Raw genomic sequence first — 9719 nt, 5'->3', positions numbered from 1 at the left:
GTTCCTCCACATATCCCCCAACTCCCTGAACTCCAGCACGAGCCCAGCACAACGCGATTCCTCATATATCTCCCAACTCCTGAGCCTCCAGCACAAACACATTCCTCCATATTTCTGTCAAACTTCAGAAAAACACCACCTGGGAAATCTCCGATAAGGACACAGCGGGAACCAATAAAAAATGCCAAATGTATAATATTAACCAATTGTAATGCTGTAACCGAGAGAATTACCTTGTTCCCCTGTAACTTTACATATCCTGTTTACATCGGGCTATAAAAAGCAAGCACTCGCATTGTTCGAGGCCCTCTGGTACGCTGTGGAATGGAGGGACCAAGTTCGAACTTGTAGTAAAGATCCTTGCCGCTTGGCTTTGACTCTGGACTCTGGTGGTCTTCTTTAGGGAACAAACGGTCTGGGCATAACAATATCTTAATCAGTATTTCAAGTTTGAGGAACTCATGATAATAGTTGAGGAATTCATGTTATGATCTTTACTCAGGAATAGGATGTGAGCCAGGAATCATAAAACCTCCCCTGGGCAAGTCACATTCATATATAGATGACTAGTGGGTGGGTGGCAGGCTGGAGAAGCACACTCTCACCCTGGGCAAGTGGATTTGGAAGTCTGCCAAATGTGACCTGTCGATTATCACTGGCAGAATGGCAGCCACGACTGTAGGTATCATTGTCATGTTCCAGGCAGGAGGAAGGCTAAAAGAAAACGGTAAGGAGAAATGAGGTATATGCCAGATGATTTCTCATCTTTTTCTGGAAGGCAATAGCTTTCCCAAAGGCTCTAACCACTCTTTCCATTTATATTTCACCTTCCAGAATGGAATCTCATGGCCAACCCTTGCTGTAGGATAGCATCTAGAAAAATCATGATCGTATTCATACACATTACCTTTTCCCACATGAAAGAAGCGTAGAATGGCTCTAGGGAAGGCAATTATCGGTAACTTTTGGAGAGAGAAGGAACTTTCCATATATAGATGACTAGTGGGTGGGTGGCAGGCTGGAGAAGCACACTTTTACGCTGCAGAGAAGGCTCTTCATTGTCTGGTCTTAGGAGCTTAAATTTACCCACCTTTCACAAAAGAGGCCATTTTGTGTGACTGCTGTCACAAGTACTTCCCTGTACCTGTTTCTCATTGTTCACCTAGAAAATTATTTGTCATCAAGACTCAGATGAGATGTCATCACATCCACATGGAAGCCTTATGCTGCTCCACCAGAAAAAAAAAAAATTGTTGAATGTCTACTAGAAATTGAGCTCACTGCAGGCAATAGCTCCACCTTCTTTGTATTTCAACCCTTAGGCTAATGCCTTGGTGGCTTACTTATTTATATACCATGTGTGGAGTGCAGATATTACACATTTCCAGTTAAGGTGCATGAAGGATTGGCTGTCTCACATAATTTCTTAGGGCTAACTATAAAAAGGATCCAAATATTTTTTGCTAGCTTTGGAACAATTCAAATACACGGAAGAGTGAGAACCTGTGCTTTGGTGTTGTAAATCATAAAGCAAAATACACAAAATCAAATGTCCTTTTGGAGAATAAAACCTAATCAAATGTACAGAGAGACTGAGTCCTAGCAATAGGTTAACCAGTGGGTACATGTCACTCCTAAGGACATTCCAATGTGAGAATACTTAACTATTTTGCTGGCCAAAGAAGAATCATTTTTGCTTGAATTTGATCAATGGGCCAATAGTTTAAACATTTGGCAAAGGACAATACCTTAAAAAATATTGGTCAAAAATTATAAAATATTTTAACAATATTTATGTATTTCTAATTGATAAATAATATTTGCATATATATTATGAGGTACAATGTGATGTTTTGATCTCTGTGTGAAAGAGTACATTAAGCTAATTAACATATCCATCACTTCATCTAGTTATCCTTTTCTCTTTTTTTTTGTATGTGGTAGAATAGAAAAAATCAATTCTGTCAGCAATTTTGAAACACACACTAAATTATCATTAACTGTGGTCACCATACAGTGCAATAGATACTAAAACATTTCTCCTGTCTAACTGAAGCTGATCAATATCTCCTTTTTCCCCAATGCATCCCCAAAACCCTCAGCCTCTGGTAAAATCCTTTCTATTCTCTCTTTCTATGAGATTCACTTTTAAGATTCCACATATGAGATTTTACAGTACTTGTTGATATGGTTTAGCTGTGTCCCCACCCAAATCTCATTTTGAATTGTAGCTCTCACAATCCCTGCATATTGTGGGAGGTAACCTGGGAAGTAATTGAATCATGGGGATGGGTTTTTCCCATGCTGTTTTTGTGGTAGTGAATAAATCTCAGGAGAACTGATGGTTTTATAAAGCGCAGTTCCCTTGCACATGCTCTTCTTGCCTACCACCATGTAAAGGGTGCCTTTGCTCCTCCTTTGCCTTTCACCATGATTGTGAGGTCTCATGTGGAACTGTGAATCCATTAGAACTATTTTTATTTATAAATTGCCCAGTCTCAGGTATTTCCTCATAGCAATATGAAAATGTACTAATATGCTTGTCTTTCTGTATCTGGTTTATTTAACTTAGCATAATGTCCTCCAGGTTCATCCATGTTGTTGCAAATGACAGCATTTTCTGCCTTTTTATGGCTTCATTGTGTGGTACATGCATTTTCTGCCTTTTTATGGCTTCATTGTGTGGAACACACATTTTCTTTATATATCCATTTCTTTGTTTTTTGAGATAGAGTTTCACTTGTGTTGCCCAGGCTGGAGTTTAGTGGCATGATCTTGGCTCACTGCAACCTCCGCCTCCTGGGTTCAAGTGATTCTCCTGCCTCAGCCTCCTGAGTAGCTGGGATTACAGGCATGCACCACCAGGTCCATCTAATTTTATATTTTTGGTAAAGAGAGGCTGGTCTCGAACTCCCAACCTCAGGTGATCCACTCATCTTGGCCTCCCAAAGTGCTGGGATTACAGGCATGAGCCTCTGTGCCTGGCCTATATATCCATTTCTTGATGAATAATTAGCTTGTTTCCACATCTTGGCCATCGTCAATAAAGGCACAATGAACATAGGAGTGCAAACATCTCTTTAACAAACATATTTCACTTCCTTTGAATATATAATCAGAAATGAGATTTCTGGATTATATAGAAAATTTTACTTTCAGTTTTTTGAAAAAACTTCACTCTATTTTACAAAATGGCTGTATAATTTACACTTTTACCAACAATGTACCAAGGTTTCCTTTTTTCCACATCTTCACCAATGCTTTATAGTTTTCTTTTTGAATATAGCCCTTCTAGTATGTGTGAGGTGATATGTAATTATGGTTTTAATTTGTATTTCTCTGATGATTAACAATGTAGAACATTTAAAAATATATATTCCTTGGCCATTTTATTATATGTCTTCTTTTAAGAAATGTCTTTTTGGGTCCTTTGTCAATTTTCTAATCAGCTATTTTCCTGCTATTGAGTTATTTGATTTCCTTGTACATTTTTGGACATTACCTTTTTATGAGTTGTATGATTTGCAAATATTCTCTCTCTCAGTCTGTGGGTTGTCTCTTCACTGTGTTGCTTCCTTTGCCATGCATAAGCTTTTTAATTTGCTATAATTCCATTTATGTATTTTTGCCATTGTTGTCTGTGCTTCTGGAGGCCTTTCCAATAAATTATTGCCCAGACCAATGTCATGTAGTGTTTCCGCTATGTTTTCTTTTAGCAGCTTTATAGTTGCAGGTTTTATGTTTAAATTTTAAACATAAATTTAATTTTTTTTTGGTTTATTTTCACATATAATGTGAGATAAGAGTCCAGTTTCATTCTTCTGAATTTGAATATTCATTTGTCCTGACACCATATATTGAAGAGACTGTCCTTTTCCCATTGTGTGTTGCCAGCACCTTTGTCAAAAATCAATTTGTTGAAAATATCTAGATTTATTTCTGGGTTTCTATTCTGTTCCATTTGTCAATATTTCTGTTTTTATGCCAGTGCCATGCTGTTTTGATTACAATGACTTTAATATATATTTTTGGATAAGGTGGTATGATGCTTACAGCTCTGTTCTATTTGCTCAAGATTGCTTTAGCTACTTGAGGTCTATTTTGGTTTCATACAAATTTTAGCATTTTCTTTTCTATTTCTGTGAAAAATGACACTGGAATTTTGATAGGGATTACATTCAATCTGCACATTGCTTCGGGTTTTGTACATTTTAACAATATTAATTATTCTAATCCTCGACCACAAAATATCTTTCTACTTATTTGTGTCTTTAATTGTTTTTTCATCAATGTTTTGCAGTTTTCAGTCTACAGATCTTTCATCTCCTTGGTTACATTTACTCCTAAGTAATGTTTTTGGTGCTATTTTAAAATGAGATTGTTTCTTTAATTTATTTTGTAGATAGTTTGTTGTTAGTGTATAGAAATTCTACTAATTTTTGTATGTTGATTTTGTAACCTGCCTCTTTACTGAATTTGTTTAACAGTTTTGGCAGGATTTTGGGTGAGTCCTTATGGCTTTCTCTATATAAAATCATGTGATCAGCACAGAGAGACAATTTGACTTCTTTCTTTTCTGTTTGAGTGTCTTGTATTTTTCTTGCCCAATTTAGCTAGCTGGAACTTACAGTACTATGTTGAAGACTAGTGATTAGAGTGGGCATCCTTTTCTTATTTCTGATCTTGAATGAAAAGCTTTCAACTTTTCACTATTGAATATAATGTTAATTGTGAACTTGTCATTTATGGTCTTTATTATGTTGAGGTACATTTCTTCTGTATCTGTTTTGTTAAGAAGTTGTATCAAGAATGAATGTTAAATTTTCCAAATGACTTTATTGCATATATTGAGATGCCCATACAGTTTTTGTCTTTTATTTTGCTAATGTGTTGTATCAAGTATATGAATTATATGAGTTGAATCATCCTTGCATCTCTGGGATATACTTCACTTGATCATGGTGAATGATCACTTTAATGTGCTGTTGAATTCAGTTTGATAGTATTTTATTGGAGATTTTTATATTATGCTCATCAGAAACATTGGCCAGTAATTTTCTTTTCTTGCAATGTCCTTCTCTGGCTTTAGTATCAGGGCACTGCTGGCCTCATATAATTAGTTTGAAAGTATTCTCTCCTTTTTAATATATTTAAGATGAAGTCTTACCAGTCTCATCTACAACATTGATAGACAATCTCATAAATCATCTATAAAAATATTTATTTTTACTTAATGTAGAATCCTGGTGAAATCTCTAAAAGCAATCATTTGTTTGCAAATCAAATATCTGTGTCAGTGAATTAGCTTATCCACTATAGAGAATTGTTGTATATAAGACAATTAAATTTTGGAGAACATTTGCCAAATAACATGGCATCTAATAGAGGTTTAAAAATAATTTTCATAGAATGCATAACTAAATGAAATAATGACTGTGATGTTTTTAAAAGCAAGGTCAGTCATACACTAACTTTACAGAGCATATGATTTCAAGAGTACTTGTGTGTTTATTTACTAGATTAATGAGTAAATAAATGCATTTTAAAAAGATTTAACCCTATGATTGGTTATATACTAACTAAGCTCACATAAATTCATGATACTTGTGATAATTAAACTGTAGCTTCACTTATTTATGTCCCTGGGCAACTATACTCTGTCATGCCTCACTGTGGGTGACTATGCTGTCCTGATCTCTTGACTTTGGCCTCAGCTTTTTAAAAAATCTTCTTTGGTCAGTGGCATGAAGGCAGAAGTGACAATGTTCCAGTTCTGAGTCTATGTCATAAAAGCTTGGTATGTTTCCCCTATATTTTCTGTACTTCTGATACTTACATAAAAGAAAAACACACAAGAAAGCTTAACTAATATATAGAGATTTGGTCAATTTAAGATAAGCATGTCTTTTTTTAAAAAAATTAGATTTTAATAAAACTCTAGTAACATTAAAAAAAAAATCCATACATAAAGATTGAAACTCTAGCTCCATTAAACTGCTAATAAAACTTTTAATAATTTTGTTTCCTATTGAAATTTTTTGTGAGGCTTTTTATATGAATCTTATTATTTGACAACCAAGATATTGTGAAAAAAATAATTTTAGAGCATACATAAAAAAAATAATGAATTTAATTTACCTTACATTTTTTCATGCTAAAAATATCAAAGTCCTCTAAATATTCTATGTTCTTGCAAGGGAAAGACACTCATTCCTCTAACAAAAAAGAGTATTTTTCCATTGACCACTTTTAATCAAAAACAATTTAACTCTCTCGCTGCTGTTCTGGCCATACGAAGTGCTGGCTTCCCCTTCAACTTTCACTACAATTGTAAGTTTCCTGAGGCCTTCTCAGAAGCTGAACAGATGTGTCATGCTTCCCGTACAGCCTGCAAAACCATGAGTCAATTAAACCTCCTTTCTTTATAAATTACCCAGTTTCAGGTATTTCTTCACAGTGATATAAGAACAGACTAATACAGAAAGTTGGTACTGAGGAATGGGGCATTATTATAAAGCTACTTGCAAATGTGGAAGTGACTTTGGACCTGGATAACAGACAGAGAGTGGAATAATTCGGAGGGCTCAGAAGAAGACAGGAAGATTAGGGAAGGTTTGGAACTTCCTAATGACTTGTTGAGTGGTTGTGACCAAAATACCGATAGTGGTCTGGATAATGAAGTCCAGGCTGAGGATGTCTTAAATCGAAATGAAGAACTTATTGGGAACTGGAGCAAAGGTAACTTTTGTTGTGCCCTAGTGAATAACCTGGCTGCATTTTGCCCTTGCCCTAGGGAATCTGTGGAACTTTGAATTTGAGAATGATTATTTATAGTATCTGGCAGAAGAAATTTCTAAGCAGGAAAGTATTCAAGACTTGGCCTACCTGCTTCTAAAGGGTTATGTTCATATGCATGAGCAAAAAAACCCATAAAACTGAAACTTACATTTAAAGGGTAAGCAAAGTATAAAAGTTTGGAAAATTTGCAGCCCAGGCATGTGGTAGAAAAAAAATGCCCATTTTCAGGGCAAGAATTAAAGCAGATTGCAGAAATTTGTATAAGTAAAGAGGAGCCAAGTGCTAATAGCCAACACAATACAGAAAAGGCCTCAAAGGCATTTCAGAAGCATTCAAGGAGATCTTCTCATCACAGGCTTGCAGGCCTAGGAGAAAGAATGATTTCATGGGCCAGATCCAGGTCCTTACTGCTCTGCACAACCTCTGAACACTGCTCCCTGCATCCTGGCCACCCCAACTACAGCCATGGTTAAAAGGCGCCCAGGTACAATCTGATCCACTGCTTCAGAGTGTTCAAGACATAAGCCTTTGCATCTTCCATGTGGTGTTTATCCTACAGGTGCATAGAGTGCAGGAGTTGAAGCTTGGAAACCTCTGTCTAGATTTGAGAGGATGTATGGAAAAGACTATATGTCCTGGCAGAAGCCAGCTGCAGGGGTGGAGCCCTCATGGAGAACCTGTACTAGGGCAGTGCAAAGGGGAAATGTTGAGCTGGAGTCTCCACACACAGTTCCCACAGGGACACTGCCTAGTGGAGTTGTGAGAAAAGGGCCATCATCCTTCAGACCCCAGAATGAGGTGGATTCACTGGCAGCTTGCACCCTGTGGCTGGAAAAGCTATAGGTACTCAGTGCCAGCCCATGAGAGGAGACACAGGAACTGAACCCTGTATAGCCACAGGATTGGAGGTGCTGAAGGCTTTGAGAGCCCACCCATTGTATCAGTGTGCCCTGTGTGTGGGACATGGAGTGAAAGGAGATTATTCTGGAGCTTTCATATTTAATGACTGCCCTGCTGGGTTTTAGACTTGCATGGGGCCTGCAGTTCATTTCCTTTCTTTCGGCCAATTGCTTTATTTTGGATTAGGAGTATTTATCCAATGCCTATACTCCCATTGTATCTTGGAAGTAACTAACTTTTTTTTTTTTTTTGTAGGTTTATAGGTGGGAGGCACTTGCCTTGTCTCAGATGAGACTTTGGACTTTTGAGTTAATGATGGAATGAGTTAAGACTTTAGGAGACTGTTGGGAAGGAATGATTGTATTGTGAAAAGTGAGAAGGGCATGAGATTTGGGAGGGGTCGGGGCAGAATGATATGGTTTCGATCTGTATTCCTCCTCAAAATCTCATGTTGAATTGTAATCCCCAATGTTGAAGGTTGGGCCTGTAGGAGGTGATTGGATCATGGAGGTGGTCCTTTATAAATGGTTTAGCACCATCTTCTTGGTGCTAGTCTTGTGATAGAGTTTTCATAAGATCTGCTTGTTTAAAAGTGGGTAGCACCTTTCCCTCTCTGTCTTCCTCCTGCTCTGGCTATGTGAATTTCTGGCTCCCTGTTTATTTTCTGTCATGATTGTAAGTTTTCTGAGACTTCTTCAGAAGCCAAGCAGATGCCAGCATAGTGTGTCTGTACACCCTGTGGAACCATGAGCCAATTAAGCCTCTTTTCTTTATTGAAATACACACACACACACACACACATATATAATATCTTTTGAGATGGAGTCTTGGTCTGTCACCCTGGCTGGAGTGCAATGACATGATCCCACTCACTGCATGCAACCTCTGCCTCCTGGGTTCAAGCAATTCTCCTGCTTCAGGCTCCTGAGTAGCTGGAGTTACAGGCACCGGCCAGCATGCCCAGCTACTATATGTATTTTTTAGTAGAGATGGGGTTTCACCATGTTGGTCAGGCTGGTCTCTAACTCCTGACCTCAGGTGATCCACCCACCTCGGCCTCCCAAATTGCTAGGATTACAGGTGTGAGTACTGCGCCCAGCCAAAAAAATAATAATTTAAAAGGGAAATGGAATTAGCATTCCATGAGACAAATGCAATACATACATTGTTCATACTTATAAATTAGGAATAAAAGGATAATTAAATGCTAAAATAATTTTAAACATCCAGAAAGTATGTAGTCTCTGTCATGAAGATGTTAGAAAGAGAAAGGGGTTAAGAATAAACAATTCTGGTTAAGAATAAACAATTCTTGGAATTGTCAACCTGTGTTTAGAAGATGGAACATGAAGAAGGTATTAATATTTTGGTACTGGCCTAGGATAAGAAAATCTCTAGTCCAAGAAGTTTACGATGGTGTGGCATATGTTCTACATCCCCAGATGTTGACAGGGATAAACTTTCAGCTGTTATGCCATGTCCCATTGTGTAGAGACAAGATGATTCCAGGTGATGCAAAGATGTAGCCTTAAAGAATGTTGAACTACATAATTGAAGAAGTTATGCTCTCATACTTTTTTTGAAATATAATGCCCTGAAAAGAAAATGGAAAAATTCTAGGATTACAACTCTGAATACTTACAGAGTTGTAATCATTGACAACGATAATCGACAAAATCGAGAGCAGTAATGTCGTCACCTCCTGGTAAGCTTCAGTTTGTTTCTCCTCTCCATCTTTAATTTTTTTTTTCTGCTTTTCAAAGTTAACCATTCACTTCACTTCTAAAACCACAAATTCACATTTCCTGTTTTTGAATTTCCTATAGATTCAATTATAAAGTATGCATTTGTGTCTGGCTTCTTTCACACCCCATCATGTAGGTCCCTTCAATTATCTTCTGGCCCAGTCCCCAGACTCTTGCCTGAGATCAAGAGTATTCAGTGAAGAATAATAAAACATTTTTAAAGAAACTGTTTCACAAAGAATTTGTCCAGAATCTTCTGCAGGGATGACTGATCAG

The 9719-nt window shown here is 37.2% G+C and overlaps 1 long non-coding RNA gene across 2 annotated transcripts in view; it reads right to left on the bottom strand.

The window, feature by feature from the left end:
• Positions 1 to 327: 327 nt before the first annotated feature.
• The window catches only part of LOC110740845, a 551890-nt gene continuing 542498 nt past the window's right edge, over positions 328 to 9719 (bottom strand). For both annotated transcript variants that reach the window (XR_002516034.2, XR_002516035.2), the window contains one exon: positions 328 to 714. This is a non-coding gene — a long non-coding RNA (uncharacterized LOC110740845). The remainder of the gene's footprint in view (positions 715 to 9719) is intronic.

This window comes from Papio anubis, chromosome 10, assembly GCF_008728515.1.
Source record: "Papio anubis isolate 15944 chromosome 10, Panubis1.0, whole genome shotgun sequence".
NCBI classification, from domain to species: Eukaryota; Metazoa; Chordata; class Mammalia; order Primates; family Cercopithecidae; genus Papio; species Papio anubis.
Note: the sequence above shows the minus strand (reverse complement) of the source record. Positions and strands in the feature narration are given on the sequence as shown.